The sequence below is a fragment of the Notothenia rossii genome, assembly GCF_949606895.1.
Source record: "Notothenia rossii genome assembly, chromosome: 7".
Lineage (NCBI taxonomy): Eukaryota > Metazoa > Chordata > Actinopteri > Perciformes > Nototheniidae > Notothenia > Notothenia rossii.
This window is the reverse complement of record NC_136905.1, coordinates 48,340,960-48,349,519: the sequence shown is the minus strand read 5'-3', so window position 1 is coordinate 48,349,519 and position 8,560 is coordinate 48,340,960. Positions and strand designations below refer to the sequence as shown.

The 8,560-nt window shown below is 41.3% G+C and overlaps 1 long non-coding RNA gene across 1 annotated transcript; it reads right to left on the bottom strand.

Annotated features, from left to right (window-relative positions):
• Nucleotides 1–1,131: 1,131 nt before the first annotated feature.
• LOC307045913 lies at nt 1,132–2,436 on the bottom strand. Its single transcript, XR_013810026.1, has 3 exons — nt 2,280–2,436; nt 1,590–1,648; nt 1,132–1,422 (listed from the first exon to the last, which is right to left on the bottom strand). It is a non-coding gene; the product is annotated as an uncharacterized lncRNA (long non-coding RNA).
• Nucleotides 2,437–8,560: the final 6,124 nt, after the last annotated feature.

Sequence of the window (8,560 nt, the reverse complement as noted above, 5' to 3'; positions counted from 1 at the left end):
GACAATTTACCAACACAAACTATATAGAAATATTTGTAAAAGTTGTTCATGCGTTATTAAGTGAATATGGCATTAAAACACCTATGCTTTTTTACTGTCACATTTTTACATTTCAGCATTGTATCACAAATGTAAGTTCTATGTTTTGCTTGTTAAGCAGTCTGTAACCCTACACACCTAACATATCACTTTTCATGTATTTTTGTATAAAGGTTTCCTTTAGGTTATTCAGACAGGCTGAACCAGTGGGTGCTGAACATCCGGAGAAATAAATAGACCCCCAAAGTTTATTCTCGCCTTTGCAGTGAACACTTCGAGAGTCATCACTTCAGCACGGACTCATGGGTACAGATCCTTTTTTTTAAAATAAATTTTATGGTTACATTTGTAGGTGTCAATTGTTGTTACTAATTAAATACATTTTATACATAATACAATGCTAAATATTGTTATGGCACAGCTTGCACATCAGTGATGACTAATGTTATTTTGATTAAAGGCCAAATTAAGTTTTTGCCAGCATAGAAACATATAAATTGAATTATTTTGCAAACCATCACATTTCTCTTCAATTTATGCAAAAGACTCTTTATCATAGATAGAGAATTGCCATTTCCCCCCCACGTACTCTATGTTAAAAACTGCAAAATTAGCATGATTCTACTTTGGCAATAAGCTTTGAATACAGGTTAATTATATTACCTTTTTTTACATTATTTTAATAGCAACATTCATTCATCTTTTGTCGTCTTATAACTTAATTATCTTAATAGCTAAAATGTAATCTTACTATACAATATTTATCTTTACATTCAGTTCTTGCATATGTCTTATTATATTTACGTGTATATAGATTTCTGCCTGCACTAATTTATTATTCTTAATTTAATTTTGAATTTGTTTTATGTCTTATAAAACAATTTTACATTGTTGGAGGAGCTCGGGACAGAAGATTTTCATTGCCATTCCTACACTGTGGCTTATGTGCATATGACATAAAACCTTTGAATCTGAAACACGAAATTGTTGAATGGATTAACTGCATAGCTAACATGTTGGCCCTCTATTGTCTTTTATAATGCACGTTTACATTTAAAACAACATTATTCAAAAGAAAGTTGAATATCTACAGACCTCAAAAAGTTATTTTATGTGTTTTTGTTTATTATTTTTATTAGGGAAGGAGATGCCTGAAAAACACTGCAGTAAATAACTGTAAATCGTTGCCACAGTGGATAAGGAGGACATCCGGGGCTGCTCTTCCTCGCAGGGAGTGGGAAAAGAAGGGAAGGAGACCTCTCCAGCGGAACCCCCACCCGAACCAGCACACCATCAGGTTGAGGCCCAGGTTGCTGCCGATGGTCTCTGCAGCTCTCTGGGCTCCACGCCGGACACAGCTGTCACCGATTATCCATACAGTCACTATGGGAGGAAAATAAATGAGAGTAACAAATGCTTCAGATGAGGAAAATGAAATTAAGTATAAAGGATTGCTAATTTCTTTCCATTGACAATAACCTGTGTGTGTGAGAGAGAGAGTGTGTGAGTATGTGATGTCAATCATCTGAAGTCATGGACAATCAACTTACAGGTTGTGCAGGTTGGAGGTTTTGAAGAAGGCGTGGAGGAGGTTGCCATCTTCTTAGCACTGAAATATATAATCATTGTCTCATAAATATCAAAGCGCCTTGCCCTTTCTTTATCTACAGTCATATTTAAGTTAGACTGGCGCAGCACTTTTGAAAAACAATAACGTTGGATTAAGTTTCAGTTTCCAGTGGATGCAGTGTCAAAACCTTTATACAATTCATGATCAAAAGTATAAATATGCGCATTTTGCAATCGTTAGCCAGAGCATACAACACTGTTTTATGCACTGGCATAGTAATGACTGTATGATACTGCAGATTGCACAGCAATAATAGTTATAAGAATGCGAGCCGGTATCAATACAACATTAACTTTAACCATACATATAAATAATCGTATTAACCATGTGTTAATTGCTAATGTTATTTTAAAGTCGAAATGTAGGTAAATGTATTATCCTAAAACTAAACGTACAGCTTAATTTACAATACGCTAATTCCTTTAGGCTACAGTCTATGGCTAATTCCATTCACGCAACACTGGCCATATCTCTGCTAGTTTACAAAGTTTATTTACAAATTACATTTATATTTGAAAAACGGTGAAGCATTTAAAAACAATTGTATAGTGTAGGTTCAAGAACATTTAAATCAAAGGGACAAGCTTTGTAAAGTTAAAGGGTATCTTACCTTCAGAATATGCCGGGAACAAGGAGCAGTGACCGCAAACTGGGTTGTTAGCTTAATACTGGGAGCATATTAGCTTAGCTTCTTAGCCTGAGCTAGCTCTGGAACTTCCAGCTCTGTGGCAGGAGGTCCCGCCTCGGCTCCGCCTCTTTGCCCTTATTTGGATCAGGCTGGAGCAGGCGGGAGTTAGACTCTGACGTCACTGTTGAGACGTTAGTGGCCGACTCCGCCTACTAAGGGCTTCTCGGCAACTCTGCAGAATCCTATGGGTGACGTCACGGACACTTCGTCTATACCAGGGGTGGCAAACTCATTTCAGTTAAGGGGCCACATACTGCCCACTTTGATCTAAAGTGGGCTGGACCAGTAACATCATAGCATAATAACCCACAGGCCCTACATAACGACAATATTTCTGTTTAAGTGCAAATAAGTAGCTACAAGTACATTCGGAAAATGTCCACATGTAATGAGACGCAAAACGTTATGAACAAACTGAAATGTACTGTATTAAGACAAACAAGTGCAATTTCAAGTGCTACACACATGTTCTTTACAACAGATCACAGTTTCCACCTGAACTGACTCACCACAAAATGCAAATAAAAACGTGGGAGCTATTAAGTGAGGAATTTGAGTTACCTCCCTTGCCTTGAAAATATAGAATTTTTATATTGGCAGTGCAGCCACAGTGTCACATCAAATCAAACTATTTTTTGCCTATTGAAGCCGCTGATTGACATTATAATACACAATTTTCAGTGACAGAATAATATAACATTTTCAAATATTTCAGTAGGTTCTTATTTTCACAGAACTGAGGTCACAGAACTGATTAATTTGCTCATGAAACTTGACATATTTTAGCCCTCACAAGGGCATCAATATCAGGCTTAAAATCCTGACTAGCAGCCAATTTAATTATTTCATTCAGGCACTTGTGTGTGAGTCTTGAGCGCAGCTTTTTTTTAGTAATGTTCATTACAGAGAAAACCTGTTCACAAAGGTAGGTGTTCCCAAACATGCTCAAAACCGTTGCTGCCAGGGCTGTCAATTTGGGGTATCCTGGCAAAAGATACCGATAAAATGTGCCCAAGTCCGACGAGGCAAATTTGTCCTTTGAATCCTGATCACATTGTAAGTCGATTATCTCAAGTTGTATGTCGACGGGCAGATCCGCAGCCTTAACTGCAAATGGCGAGTGAAAAACTGCAAACTCTGTCTCAAGCTCACCAAAGACCTGAAACCGCCGCTCAAACTCCCGCAGCAATTCCGTAATTTTGTCTTTGTACCGTCTCATGTCAGCAGTAACTCCGGTCATATGCACATTTCTTAGATGAGGGAAATGAGCAGGGTCACCACTTGACAGCTGTGTCTCCCACAAAGCCAGCTTCAACTTAAATGCGCGTATGCTGTCATAATATTCTGTGACAACTTTTTCGCGACCTTGCATCGTTATGTTCAGATTATTCAAGTGCTCTGAAATATCCACCATAAATGCAAGGTCCTGCAGCCATTCTGTTTTTTTTTTAATTCATGCACTGGCTTACCCTTTTTCTCCATGAACTGTCCAATTTCCTTGCGTAGATCAGAAAAACGCTTCAGCACGGCACCTCGGCTCAACCACCTTACTTCAGTGTGATATGGTAGGCTACAGGTGATGTCTTTATCACTGAGGAGGCTGTCGAACTGACGGTGATTCAGCCCTCTGGCTCGGATGAAATTAACCGTTTGAAGAACCACTTTCATGACGTGATCCATTTTTAACGACTTGCAACACAATGCCTCCTGGAGCAAAATACAGTGGAATGTCCAAAAACGATCTCCTCCATCTGCTGCTTGTACTTTCTCCCTGAATTTCGTTGCAACACCTGCTTTTTTCCCAATCATTGATGGCGTGCCGTCTGTAGCCAGACTGACAGCACGGGTCCAGTCCACTCCAACCCTGTCCAGTGCTTCAACGAGAGCGCTAAAAATGTCATCCGCTTTAGTGGTGTCTGTCATAGGAACCAACTCAAGGAACTCTTCGGTGACCGTCAAAGTCTCATCAACACCACAAATTAATATGGCCAGTTGAGCAACATCTGTAATGTCAGTGCTCTCATCGATTGCAACTGAAAATGCTACGAATGACTTGACTTTTGTTTTTTTCTGGCTATCCAAATCTGCTGAAAGATCGGCAATCCTATCCTTCACTGTATTCCTCGTTAGACTAATGTTGGCAAAAGCTTGTCGCTTCTCAGGGCACACAATTTCTGCAGCCTTCAGCATGCATGTTTTCACAAACTCACCCTCAGAGTATGGCTTTGAGGCTGATGCTATTTCGTTAGCGATGAGATAGCTGGCTTTCACTGCTGCGTCACTTATATCTCGGCTCCGGGTAAAAATGGCCTGTTGTTTCTTTAGACCTGATAGCAGGCCATTTATCTTTTCTTTTCTCCATTGTCCTTGCAAGCAGTCATATTTCTCTCCATGGTGAGTCTCATAATGGCGGTGAATATTATATTCTTTGAGCACAGCAACTTGCTGCGAACACACCAAGCATACAGGTTTCCATTTACCTCTGTAAAAAAATAGGATGCAGTCCATTTTTCTTGGAAAACTCGGCACTCCGTGTCCACTTTTCTCTTTTTTGACAGAGACATTTGGGGATGAGGGTGTCAGAGGTTATTGACTGCAATCACTACTCTTACTCATCACTTGTTTTACAGTCTGGCTGCGCTCTCACTGGTACCGGTGCGGTAGTGCGCCCACTAGTGGAAGGATTCAAAATAGCAGTTTTTTTTCCCTCCTCACAGCCTACTTAGCAAAGTCCTTCAGCTCCGTGGGCCAAGCTGAAATGCTTCCCGGGCCGGATCCGGCCCGCTGGCCGTATGTTTGCCATCCCTGGTCTATACAGTCTATGATTCATACCCCTTCACTTTTTCCACATTTTGTTATGTTACAGCCAGTAAACGCAACTACTTTTGCGGTAACTAATAGTGTTACTATACCTATTCCCATTAAGTAACGCCGTTATAGTTACTGTGATTTAAATGGCTGCGTTACTGCGTTACATTATGTGATGGAACTGAACCGAATCTCCCTGCGGATGTAACTTACTTCGCAAATACAGCGATGTCCTCCCACATTACCATGGAAAAGTGAAAGTAACCAGAGAGGAGTGATGATTGGTTAACGCGGGGTAACATTTCAGGGTAAGCCAATCAGAGACAGAGTTGGGCGGGTCTTGTCTTAAGGGGAAAATACACACACACGAACACTTGCTAATGCTGACACACACACACACCCACCCACCCCCCCCCCCCCCCACACACACACACACACACACACACACACACACACACACACACACACACACACACACACACACACACACACACACACACACACACACACACACACACACACACACACACACACACACACACACACACACACACACACACACACACACACACACACACACGGCAACGCTCACCACCAGCACACACACACAAAATGGCAGATGCAAGTATCAGCGAGAGCAGCAACGCATTTGCAACTTGGAAATATAACCACTATTTTCAATTTGTGGGGATAAAGGACGCAAAAAATGTTATGGTAAAATGTAAACTGTGTGCAGGACAGAAAGCATTGTCCACATCGAATAACAGCAATGTCAATCTCCTGAAGCACCTAACTAATGTACATGGGGCTATAAAACTAGTCGCCAAAGACCCCACTGTCTCAACCACTGGCAGTGACCCAGATGGAGCAACACCATCTAAACAGCCAAAAAACGATTTTTTAAAATCACCACATGTCACCCAGTCAACTAAACAGATGAATTGCCAGGTATGTTGTTGAGGACATGCTGCCCATCACAGCGGTCAAGTATGTTGCCTTCAGAGAACTAGTCAGCAAAAAAAAACACAAAAACTTGTATTTTTATTGTTATTATTTTTAAAGTAAAGTAAAGTAACTTGTTACTAGTTACTTTTATAATCTAGTAACTAATAAAGTAACTAGTTACTTTTTTGAGAGCAGTAAAAGTAACTTGCCCAACACTGGTTACAGACATATTTCAAAACTGATTAAATTAATTTGTTTTCTCAACATTCTAGACACAAATACCCCATAATGACAAAGTGAACTAAATATTTAAATATTTTTTGCAAATGAATTAAAAATGAAACACTCATATCACATATCACATATCACATGTTCATAAGTATTCACACCCTTTACTCAATACGTTGTTGAAGCACCTTCAAGTCTTCTTGAGTATGATGCTACACGCTTGGCACACCTATCTTTGGGCAGTTTATCCCATTCTTCTTTCAGATCTCTCCAGAGATATTCAATCTGGTTCAAGTCTGGGCTCTGGCTGGGCCACTCAAGGACATTCACAGACTTGACCCGAAGCCACTCCTTTGTTATCGTGGCTGTGTGTTTAGGGTCGTTGTCCTGTTGAAAGGTGAACCTTCGCCCCAGTCTGAGGTCCAGAGCGCTCTGGAGCAGGTTTTCATCAAGGATCTCTCTGTATATTGCTGTATTCATCTTTCCCTTAATCCTGACTAGTCTCCCAGTTTCTGCTGCTGAAAAACCTCCCCGCAGCATGATGCTGCCACCACCATGCTTCACTGTAGGGAGGGTGTTGGCCAGGTCTGGTTTCCTCCAGACATGATGCTTGGCTTTCAGGCCAAAGAGATCCATTTTGGTTTCATCAGACCAGACAATTTGTTTTTCTCAAGGTCTGAGAGTACTCTAGGTGCTCCATGTGGGCTTTCATGTGCCTTTTACTGAGGAGTGGCTTCCTTCTGGCAACTCTACCATAGAGGCCTGATTTGTGGAGTGCTGCAGAGATGGTTTTCCTTCTAGAAGGTTCTCCCATCTCCACAGAGGAACACTGGAGCTCTGTCAGAGTGACCGTCGGGTTCTTGGTCACCTCTCTGATTAAGACCCTCCCCCCCCCGATGTTCAGTTTGGTTTGGGCAGCAAGCTCTAGAGAGAGCCGTGGTGGTTTCAAACTTCCATTTGCAAATAATGGAGACCACTGTGCTCGTTGGGACGTTCAATGCTGCAGACATTTTTCTGTAACCTTCCCCAGAACTGTGCCTTGATACAATCCTGTCTCTGAGGTCTACAGTCCATTTATTGGACCTCATAATAATAATAATAGATTTATTTTGTGAGCGCTTTTACAGGTGCTCAAAGACGCTTTACAGATATAGTGAAAAGAAAAGAACAACAAATAAATATATATAGTTAAATTCAAATAATACAAAAACAATCACACATTAAAGGCCAGATTGAAGAGGTGAGTTTTTGTAAGTTTTTTTAAGGTGATGAGGTCAGGGCAGTCTCTGATGGGTTGTGGGAGTGAGTTCCAGAGAGAGGGGGCAGCGACGGAGAAGGCTCTGTCCCCCCAGGTCCGGTGATTGATGTGGGTGAGGATGGATAGGAGGTTGGCTTCTGATGAGCGGAGGCAGCGGGAAGGGGTGTGGTGGTGCAGCAGGTCTGTGAGGTAGGGGCAGGTGCTGGTTGTTTAGGGCTTTGTGAGTAATCAGGAGGACTTTGAAGTCGATTCTTTGATGGACGGGGAGCCAGTGGAGGTTCTGGAGGACGGGAGCGATGTGGTCTCGGGAGCGAGTGTTGGTGAGGAGGCGGGCAGCAGAGTTCTGGATATGTTGGAGTTTATTGAGGAGCTTGGATGGTATGCCCCCCCCCACCCACACACACACACACACACACACACACACACACACACACACACACACACACACACACACACACACACACACACAAGGGGGTAATTAAAGTTTAAAAGTCTCAAAAATGCTACAACTACTGTCACAAACTGGATGAATGTGAAGTATTTTGTTAAAAGGAGGATGAAAGTGTAATTAAGGAGCACTATTGGAGTGACTTTGATCGTTATTGGACTCAGGATTAATGAATTTGGATGCCTGCTGTATGAAGAAATTAAAGGACGGCGCGGAAGTGGAAACAATTCACAAAGGGATTAAACTGTTTAAAACACATGCTCAAAGTAAGCCGGATTTTGCCGATGTGTTTATGTGGATTCAAAAGTCGTAAATAATCTACAAAATTGAGGAGACCGATCTGATCGGAGCAACTGTGACAAATAATCTAATAATCCAAACCGGCATAGACAATCACTATGTTTTAAAAATGAGCTTATTCAGAAAAGCCCGGTTTGGACACTTTACGGGCTGAAGAAACATTTCTATTAAAGAAAGAATTATACATTTCTGTCTTTTTATGCTTTTAGCTACTAA